The sequence below is a fragment of the Silene latifolia genome, chromosome 10 (genome assembly GCF_048544455.1).
Source record: "Silene latifolia isolate original U9 population chromosome 10, ASM4854445v1, whole genome shotgun sequence".
Classification (NCBI taxonomy): domain Eukaryota; kingdom Viridiplantae; phylum Streptophyta; class Magnoliopsida; order Caryophyllales; family Caryophyllaceae; genus Silene; species Silene latifolia.
The window spans coordinates 62,681,473-62,693,196 of NC_133535.1; positions in this window are offsets into that span (position 1 = coordinate 62,681,473).

Sequence of the window (11,724 nt, forward strand, 5' to 3'; positions counted from 1 at the left end):
TCTTAAATTCGTGGGATGCAAAAAGTTAAAGAAGAGACTCATGTTTATTCCAAGCCTAGTTTATGCCTGTGAAAATTTGTAGCATTTCACCGTGTGGTTTTTCCTGAAGAAATTATTTGTGAACGTCTATCTAAAATGTCCGCGAATCAGTAGAGGCTGAAAGATTACTTCTAAAATATAATTTAGATATAGAATTGGTGCTGGGTCTTTTTCATATATTTAATTTAAAGAGTTTAGATGAGTTAGGCGTTGGTTTTACTTAGAAATAATTTGACAAACTCGTTTTATGAATCAATACTTTTTATACGATGGTTTTTGTCAGTTTTTGGAAATCAGTCTGAAAACTCTTGATAAGTTTGGAATTTGAGAAAAACACGTTAGATATAATTTGTAGCTAAGACGCATGGGGTTCCAATCCAATTGGCCTTGTATCAATTTGATTTTTCTGGAATTAGTTATGTATTTTATTCCGAGTCTGTCATGTGCTGGAAAATCAGGAAAAATCGTGTTTGTTCTTTAAGTTGATATTCCTATTAAGTTATGATGAGTCTAGGTTATGTGCATGATTATTTGATTGAGTAGGTGGTAATTATACATAATTATATTATGTAGGTGACGGATATGTGAAGGATCATAATTGATTGCTTGTGTGCTTGGATTGCGAAAAGATAGGGAAATACACTTGACTTATTATCGTTGTTGTTGAATTGTGTTGACTTGTTTGTGTTTCATATGACCAAACTGTGAACGTTGACGTGATTCGTGGTTGTTGATTCATGTTATGATTCGTATCCTGGGATGTGCTTGACTGAATTGATCGTATTGAGTATATTATCACAACATTCGGTAACCGGCATGATTCTATGATTTACCAGTTCAATGATATACATATTGTGTTGCATTAATTTCTAGAGCATTCATATGCATTGGAGATGGAGGATGTTGTGGTGACGTGGTGTGGTGATGATGATGTTGTGATAAGGCCCAGGGCGGGTTCTGCAGACTTGCCATGGTGTCCTCAACAAGCGAGTGCGGATCGGCTACGGTCGATATATAGTCTACCGGGGATCGGTATGGTTGGGTTGTACGGGTTATGAGATATGAGTTGAGATGGAGGTGGAGGTGACGGAGGAGCATGCATATCATATTTTGTTGTTTCATTGTATTCCCTACTCAACCTCGTGGTTGACTCTGTGTATTCGTGAACACCTGTGACGATCCAAATATTGGGGAGCAGACTTGACATGTTTAAGAGATAAGACGGGAGCTTGATGGGCGTGAGACACTGGATCAGAAGACTTAGTAGCTAGATCATCATTTAGAAGACTTTCACTTTTATTTATGTTAGTTCTTTGTAATTTGATGTAAATGAGGTTTTGTAAAAAAGGTTAAGTTAAAGAAATTATGTAATTTGCCTTGGAGTTTAATTTGTTATTCACTACCTCGGGAAACCGAGATGGTAACAGTCCGGTTTATTAGGGAATGTCTTGCTAGAGGCTCCTTTATAAATCGGGGTGTTACAAAGTGGTATCAGAGCGAACGATCCTCAGGCCTAAACCTATGAACCCAATGAACATAGGATGTGTCTAAATAAAATGAACCCCTGGGAATAAACTGTTAGGAGCTCACAGTGCGGTTAAGAAGGCGCCCTTAATGCGTGCTCTTTTGCCCTCTCAGTTTTGAACCATGTAACCCGAGATAAATTGAGTGAATGGGGTAGTTAGAAGGAAAACCTTGGATATAATCGAGTGGATGTACACCTTGAGACCTATATATTCTAACCATGCTGCAGGACAACGTTACGGTAAGTATTTTGTATGAATGATGACGTGATCATATGATGTTGAGGAGATGAGAAATAAATTTTCGTGTTCAGGTTGATAATCAATGAAGTGTTGGATTGTGGTAATCGTGAGCGTAGAAATAATTGTGAATTGATGATATTTATCTGGATGGATGTTGAATGACGTGTTGATAGTGCTATTATGTCTAATGATATGCGGTTATGTGATCCCGAAGCCATGCTAGTATAGTATTGTGATAGTAATTAGAAACACTATTGAATTGCATGTTTCTAGTCATAGCAATCGTGATTTAGATGTAAGGAGTAGATCGAGATGCGAAGGGATTCTATGGGATAGATGTCTACGTAAGTACAAAGTGTGAGATTTAAGATGGGATGGGTTCGTATGCATAGTATGTTCATAAGAGCTTGTAACATAGTAAAGAATGACCTAGTGCTGAAACTCGTTTTGTTTGATTTTACTCTTTAATTGACCTCACTGCCATTTCTTTTCTGTTTATTGCCTATGGATGAAAATATTATGGGAGATAGCCTCGGGAGTTAGTGTTCATTTGGCTTTGGATTCATGCTTATAGGATATACGGATTAGGAGTAATAAATATTTTAGTGGGCTGTGGTCAGGAAGTTCCTGTGCAGTGATGTTTTGACCAACGATTTTGTAAAAATCCTCATTTAAATTGTATTAATAATTTTTGCATAATTCCAACTCCATCGATCAGAAGATTCGCATATGTTTTCAAATTGATAAGCCACGAAAATTCTTAATGTCTCTATATTAAATGGTAAGTTTTGCAAACTGACCCAAGTTTCGGACCAATTGCAGTCACATACTTGTTTGGACCAACTGAGTTGTAAAATCCTTTAAAAATTGAATTCTTGAGCTTTGGACCTCATTCTTTTTCTCACGAATTATTAACTCTCTGTATGTTATAAAAGTAATATAACTCAAGTTTTCGTTGAACGGTTATTTATTCGTGATTTTTGGAAGTTACAACGTGAATCATAAATTTTAAAATGTGAATTCTATGTTGAGTTTTCATTCAGTTGTTCGATTATTTCATGAGCCTTATTAATGTGAAATTATAGTGTCCTTATATGATGATAGTAGGACACATATTCATTGGTTATGTATCTTAACAAGTGATAAAAAAAAATTAAAGTTTAGTTTATAACATTGTTGGCATGATAGTATGTGTGAAATTGAATAGCTTAATCTGATCCTTAATCGAGGGTGAAATATTTTATACGAGTCCAGTTGTTGCATATTTTATATATGTTTGGCATGTTGTAATATCTCTGGTGTGTTCATCATATTTGTATAGTGGTCGGATATATATAAATATAAAACTATATTGTCATATCTTAGTAAAGTTGGTGGCGTTAAATGTTAACTAGATTGTTCTAATATACTCGCGTGAATATTATAATAATTATGTTTAAATGTTTACACATGGATGGTAGTAATGAGTATGTCTAAATGTTCACACATGTAGGATGTCATCTGAGTTCTCATGTCTTTTATGTGAGTCTGTGTGCCTATAGTTATACTTATTACTTTCATTGCATTAATTTATTTCAGTTGAACCTAAACTTATGATATGATAATAAAATAGTGTTGTTGTTCCTTATTGGATATGTTCATAGTTGTATTGTCATGAAATGCTAAGGTGATTGTTGCAATTGTCACGATATTTGAAATATAGTTGATATAGTTACGATATTTGAAATATATTCTCGAACCGTCGAATTATAATGAGATAACCCTTTGATGATTCACATGTCATGCGTATGTTTAAATGATAGTCGTTATAGTTACGTTTAATTGAGCCGCGAGTTGCCTATTTGTTCAAACCGTGCAAACCAGAGAACTTGTTCACCTTACTAATCTTTTGTCATAGATAATGTTTTACAAGTTATATGATGGTATATGTACATGTTTAAGTTGTTTATGCGATATCTTTTATTTTTACTGAAAATGAATTATACTGAGTTGATGGATACAATTGAATGGTATGGTTGCTAAAATGTTAAACATATGTGTGATATGGAAGTAATTTTGTTGTTATTGTGAATCATATAACTATTAATACTCAATTGTAATTTCAGTTGTTTGGCTTCTACATTATTAAGTTAATTACTCATGACGCACAGTCGATGGTTCCGTAAGGAGTTTAACTGGGAAGTTTATAGTGTGCCTCCGATCTAAACTAATAATCTTCTTATATTGACTATATGGTTAGACTCTTGTCTAGTTCTTATGACGTGATAAATCGTTTTAAAATTTAACATGTAATTGAGTTGGTACTTATACTTTTGTGTGACCATGCAATCTGTGATAAATAGATCTGTAATAAAGAGGTAAAACACTCAAATAACACAGACCAACGAATCTGTAAATTGCTGTAACTATTCCATTCATTTATCTCATACAATTTATAATCAAAAACCCCCAAACCAATTCTAGGGTTACGAAAATTATCCCAATACTACTATAATTATGCTAATAATTGAATAAATAGGTAATAGGATAGTCTACTTACGAAATAGGATGAGAATAGGCTGAGAAATCGCCTCGCAATGCCTCACGCGGCTCCCTTCACACACGGCTCCCTCTTCTCTCTTTTCTCTCTTTTCTCATGGTTAAAAATGAATATGGTGATAGGGAGATTAGGGTTTGGTTAGATGGGTTATACATATAGGATAGGTGCTATTAAGACGATACGGGCCTAGCCTAGTTAGATTAATTAAAACCCGAGTCACATAATTACCCGAGTCACAAATACACTACACGACCCAGCTGGTAACTCGGCCTAATATAATATCATATTAAAATACCGGGTATTACAATCTACCCTCCTTAAAAGAAACTTCGTCCCGAAGTTTACCCTCTCTACCAACCAACGCAAACGAATTATGAAACGCATATACAAAAGTATGTAAGGCACCCACCAAATTGAATATTAAACGCAGTATTACATTCCACCCTCCTTAAAATAAACTTCGTCCCCGAAGTTTAACCATAACAGAAACACATCATGTAACACTCCAACATAACCCACACAACGCATAACCAATATAGCCAAAAAGAGAAATCACACATGAAAGTATAAAGATTTTACAATCCTACCCTCCTTAAACATGAAGGTTACGGGGACGTAACCAAGTATAAGGAGGGTAAAATCTTTGTAACACCCCCATTTATTTAAGGGCCTGAACTAGGACTCCTCAGATAAATGATGGTGTTACCATCTCGGAAACCCGAGGTAGTAGATAACAAAGGAAAGAAACACAGTACTTTATTATAATGCTTATAGTGAAATTACAACTGAAATTAAAACAAAGTCTCCAAATACGACCAAAACATAAGTCTGATAAAACTACTAAAAAGACTAAGGTGGGCTAGGCACTAAGTCGGTCATCCAAGCTCTCTTCCCGGCCAGCTCCCATCGGTCTCGAATACACACAATCTGCTCCCCAATAATTGGATCATCACAGGCGTACACGAAGACACGGGGTCGACCACGAAGCCGAGTAGGTAATACAATAAACGATAACATAAAACACATACTCCTCCATCACTAACACCGCCACACAACTCACAACTCACAACCCGGACAACCCACCCATACCGATCCCCCACTATAAATATCGACCGTAGCCGATCTGCGCATTTCGCTTGTGAGGACACCAGGGCAAGTCTGCGAACCCGCCTGGGCCTTATCACAATGTCATCATCACCACCTCCACCAACTCCAATGTAATGATATAATAAAACGGTTCAACAATAGTACTTAACGAAATGAAATCAGGCAATCATACTATAACATGTAAGTCACCGATTTAGTCAATCCAGTCACATAGTACTATAACAAGTCCAGTGTATTCCCCTACCTCAAATAGCGGTGATAAGCTAACTGCAGATCAGAAGTACTCCACCCGAAACTCGCCACCTAAACATATATATAACATAATTAATTCTCTTACTAATCCCGTTCCCATAATCAAAAGTTACTATAAGTAGAAACTTTCCCAATTTAGATATTACTAAAAATATAAGTTACCCAAAATAGAAAGTTTCCTAAAATGGGAAGTTCCCCAAATAGCAATTACCAAAAATAGCAGGTTACTAAAAATAGTAACCTTCCCGAAATAAAATCCCGACTCAACACTTAAATACATTATTCCGTCACCACTACTTAATATTGACTTAATAATCAAAACTAATAATGTAAATAATAGAATATACATATTCCCGACTTATTAAAATAAAACCCGTAACAAAATTACCCAAAAACAACACACAACCCGACACACGCGCACCCCTCTTTTCAACCCGTCACAACTCGCCCCTCAACCACCAATCCTCACCGCCGACCACCAGGCTCGACACTGGTCTGGCCTGGTCACCTCCCACCACCACCAACGTGGTCGACCCACGCCGGTGGTCGAACCACCACCACCAATACCCCCTTTTACACCCGGCCCCACCAAAAGCCACAAACACCCCCCTTTATAACCCGCCCGCCACCACGACACAACCCCTCCCGCTTACCAACCACCACCCCGACACCACCGTAGAAAGGTGACCCGACACACGTGGCACCACCGATTCGACCTCCCCCGAGTCCACGGTGGTGCCACCCCTTTTCCCTATGTCTGAAATGCAACCAAAACACCCAACCAACCCCGACACCTAAACACCACCACTGCAACCACCACCAGCGATGACCACCACTCTACCCACCACCACCCGACTCGACTCAACACCAACAACACATCCCACAACCCCACGACCACCACAACAGTCCCTAAAAGACGCATAACTCAATTCAAAACAGTGTGACAGAAATGAAAACAGGGAACCTTACCTGTGACGGCCGTCGACCTGAGCTTTTCCGACCAGTACAACCACCCTCGACCACTAGCAACGACTCCCCTGGACTCACGGCAGACCCTACTCCCTCCACACTCACCGGCGTGCTCTCTTTGGCCGTGTAGAAGGCTTGAAACGTGAAAGGAAAAGGGGTTGATGTTGGTGATGTCAAAATGACGGTAGGGAGGGGAATAGGGTTTTAAAGGTGTATTAGGGTTTGATTTTAGGGTTTGGTGAGGTAAAATGGTAAATGGGTAAATGGGTAATAAGTGGGTAAATGGGCTATGACCCCTTGACCCAAAAATGCCACTAAACTATAACCCGACTCATTTCGCGATATGAATTAATCAATTACTTTTACGCTTTACTATTACCATAAAACATGATTTAATTACCTTTACGCTACCATTAAATAATAATATCTCGCTCAGTCGGTAATAAGTCGATAATAAAATACGGGGTATTACAGTCTTCCCCCCTTAAAAAGAACTTCGTCCCGAAGTTCGCCCCCATACCAAACATGTCAACCGAAAACAAAAGACATCTCGTATAACTAACACGGTCATACACACAACTAGACTACATAAACACGAAATGTTACATTCTACCCTCCTAAAAAGAAAGTTACGTCCCGTAACTTACCTCAAGTGAACAGATGTGGATAACTCTCTCTCATCGCGGCCTCGGTTTCCCAGGTAGCCTCCTCTGCTTTATGATTAGTCCACAACACTTTCACTAAAGCAGTCTCTCCGTGCCTGGTCTTTCTAACCTTCCTGTCCAAGATCTCCTTAGGTGTCTCGATGTAAGTCAACTGCTCGTCCACCTCGACCACATCATGGCTCAAAATGTGCGAAGGGTCACTCAAATATCTCCGCAACTGAGAAACATGGAAGACATTATGTACCCTGGCTAGAGCTGGTGGTAGAGCTAGCCGATATGCCACTTCTCCAACTCTATCCAGGATCTCATATGGCCCAATAAACTTCTGGCTCAACTTTCCCCGTTTCCCGAATCTCATCACTCCCTTCATCGGAGACACTCTAAGAAGTACTTTCTCCCCCACCTGAAAAGAAATGTCGCTTCTCCTAGCGTCAGCATAGCTCTTCTGCCGGTCCTGGGCAGCCCTCATCTTCTTTCGAATGATCTGCACCTGTTCAACCATCTCCTGAATCATCTCTGGTCCCAAAACTACCGCATCAGCTCGATCATCCCAACACACAGGACTCCTACACTTCCCCGCCATACGAGCCTCAAATGGAGCCATCCCAATACTAGCGTGGTAACTGTTGTTGTATGAAAACTCAATCAACCCCAGTCTATCCTCCCAAGACCCGCCAAACTCCAAAACACAAGCCCTCAACATGTCCTCGAGTGTCCGAATAGTCCTCTCTGTCGACCATCTCAGCTGGATGAAAAGCGGTGCTCATCTTTAATCGAGTACCCATTAGTGATCAGTAACTCCTGCCCGAATTTGGATAGAAACCTGGAGTCTCTATCGGAAATGATGTCCTTGGGTACACCATGCAGCTTCACCACATACTGAACATAAGCCTTGGCCAACTCAGCTTTACTCCAAGTATCCTTCATGGGGATAAAGTGAGCCGACTTGGTTAGTCTATCCACGATCACCCAAATCATATTGTTACCTTTCTGAGTTCGAGGCAACCCAACAATGAAATCCATGGAAATGCTCTCCCACTTCCACTCCGGCACATCTAAAGGTTGAACCTTCCCTTGCGGTCTCTTATGTTCCCCCTTCACCCTCTGGCACGTCAAGCACCGAGCTACGAACTCAGCAACTTCCCTCTTCATATTCGGCCACCAAAAGGTTTTCTTGAGGTCCTTGTACAACATATCTCCCCCAGGATGAACCGAGTATGGCGTGGCATGTGCCTCAGTAAGAATCTTCCTCTTCAGCTCATCATTATCCGGAACACACCACCGTCCCCCAAACCTCAGACTACCATCAGCATGGATAACAAACCTGGAATCAACCCCAGATTCTGCCTGTTCTACTGTGCTGCGCCACTTCTGAATTCTAGCATCGGCTTTACGTAGCTCTCTCGATCTCCTCATATAACTCCGGCTCAACGGTCAAGTCCCCAAGAGTCTCTCCTTGCCGGATCACGTGGATTCCCATCCCCATGACTCATTATGCATCCTCACTCTAGATCTAGCACTTTTTCAAAGCATGGATGGATTTCCTGCTCAAGGCATCGGCTACGACATTCGCTTTCCCCTCATGATAAAGTATCTCCATGTCATAGTCGCCAATCAATTCGATCCATCTCCTCTGTCTCATGTTCAACTCCTTCTGTGTGTAAATGTACTTTAAGCTCTTGTGATCGGAAAACACTTTGAAGGTAGCCCCATAAAGATAGTGTCGCCATAATTTGAGCGCAAACACCACAACCCCCAACTCTAGATCATGAGTAGGGTAATTCTCCTCATAGGTCTTCAACTGTCGAGAAGCGTAAGCGATTACCTTCCCGTTTTGCATCAATACGCACCCCAGACCCTTCTTGGAAGCATCAGTATACACCTCGAAATTATCATTCCCATCTGGTAGTGCAAGGATAGGAGCTGTAGTGAGTCGTTCTTTGAGGGTTAGAAACGCCTCCTCACAACTCTCATCCCAAACAAACCTGTTCTCCTTCCGCATTAATGACGTCAATGGCTTTGCGATCTTTGAGAAGTCCTTGACAAATCTTCGGTAATAACCTGCTAGCCCCAAGAAGCTTCGGATCTCACCCACATTCTTAGGACTCTGCCATCTCGTCACTGCCTCAATTTTACTAGGATCAACCGACACCCCTTCCTTGGAAATAACATGTCCTAGAAAAGCAACTTTCTTCAACCAGAACTCGCACTTGCTCAGCTTGGCATATAGCTGGTTCTCCTCCAAGGTTTTCAGTACAAACCTCAAATGTTCCTCATGTTCCTCCTCATTCTTGGAGTATACCAGGATATCATCGATGAACACAACCACGAACTTGTCCAGGTAAGGACTGAACACTCGATTCATCAAGTCCATGAACACTGCTGGCGCATTAGTCAACCCGAATGGCATGACCACGAATTCATAGTGCCCATATCTTGTTCTGAAAGCGGTCTTAGGTATATCTTCGTTCTTAATTCTCAACTGGTGATAACCTGACCTCAGGTCGATCTTAGAGAAAACTCCGGCTCCACTCAATTGATCGAACAAATCATCGATCCTTGGCAAAGGATAACGGTTCTTGATGGTCACATTGTTCAACTCACGGTAATCCACGCAAAGTCTCAAGCTTCCATCTTTTTTCTTGACAAACAACACTGGTGCTCCCCAAGGTGAAACACTAGGCCGTATGTAACCTTTCTCTGCTAGCTCATCCATCTGCTTCTTCAATTCCTCCATCTCCTTCGGCCCCATACGGTAAGGTGGTTTAGAAATCGGCCCTGTTCCCGGCTTCAGATCAATGGAAAGGTCCACTTCTCTTTTCGGTGGTAACCCTGGAATGTCCTCCGGAAATACATTCTCGAACTCCCTCACCACTGGAATCTCAGACACCTTAGGGGTCTCCGACTCACTATCCCACATCTGGCACAAGATTAACTGATCCCCTTTCCTCAGACTCGACTTTAGGGTGTTAACGGATATGAATTTGACTCTTGGCTTGACCACATACCCCTTATAAGACACTCTAGTTCCCTTAGGTCCCCTCAAAGAGATTTTCTTCTGATAGCAGTCGATAAAAGCCTTGTACTTCCCTAACCAGTCCATCCCCAGAATCACCTCAAAACCCCCCAAGGGAAACTCTATAAGGTCACAGTGAAACACAACCTCTCCGATCTGGATTGGTACCCCAGTGTAGACTCTATCACAAGACACCGACTCCCCCGAAGGTACCACTACCGAATCGACAATTCTATCATATGACTTAAGGTTTAAGACTCTGGCATGTTCCGCAGATATAAAGGAATGTGTAGCTCCGGAATCAAATAACACAAAGGTGGGTTTAAAGTTAACAGAAATGTACCGTCACCACATGAGCGTCATTCTTAGTTGCCTCCTTGCCCATGGCAAAGAGCTTGCCACTGGACTTAGCCCCACTCGACTTGAAGAAGCTGCTCCAGTTGTTTGTTCCCTTCATTTGCGTCTTCGAAAGTTGGTGCTCCCACTCTGCTGCTCTGCGATTACGGTTCTCCGGTAGTTGTTGTAGCTTCCTTGGTAGCTATTACTAGCTCCGGACCTCGCACCTCCCCCATAGCCGGACATAGGTGTGCGATAACTGTTATACCCAGACCCCACCGAACGAGAGCCACCGAACCCGGACATAGGTGCCTGTATCCACCAGGGCTGATTCGCCCCCGGATGATCGGCATTCAAACCTCTTGTGTCTGTCTTTCCACAGCCAAAACAAGTAAGCCCCGAGAACTACCTCCCCCGCCGGTGCCCCTGAAGCTGCCTCCACTCTGAGCTCTCATACCCCCTGGGGCACTGTTAGTGGAGTACCCACCATATCTGCCCGAACTTTGCTTCTTTGCCCCAGTATTATCGCTTGTGGTCTCCAGCTTCCTTTTCTCAGCCTTGCCTTTCTTATCAGCCTTGATCTGTTCCGAGAGCCTCTCAGCAGCACCAGCCCTCAAGTAAATGTCCTGAACTGTAGTGGGTGGAGCCGCTGTGAGCCTCTTCTTGATGTCCATAGTGAGCCCCCGCTCAAACCTCATAGCCAGCATAGCTTCATTCTGCCCAAAGTCATCAATGTATGAGGATAACTGTCGAAATTTCCGATGATAAGTCTCCACTGTCATATCTTCTGTCATCTTGAAGGTGTCAAACTCCTCCCGTAGTTTGGCTTTTTGGAACTCGGGCATAAACTCATTCTTCAAAAGCTCTTGAAATTCCAACCAAGATACATGTCCCGTCTCAAGATCCCTAGCAACCTCTCGTATCTCCACCTTGTTCCCGGTCCACCAGTCACCGGCTGTGGCCCTAAGATAGTGGGCAGCTTGATCCACCTGCAGCTCTTCCGGACATGCTAACAGTTCAAACAGATTGGTGAAT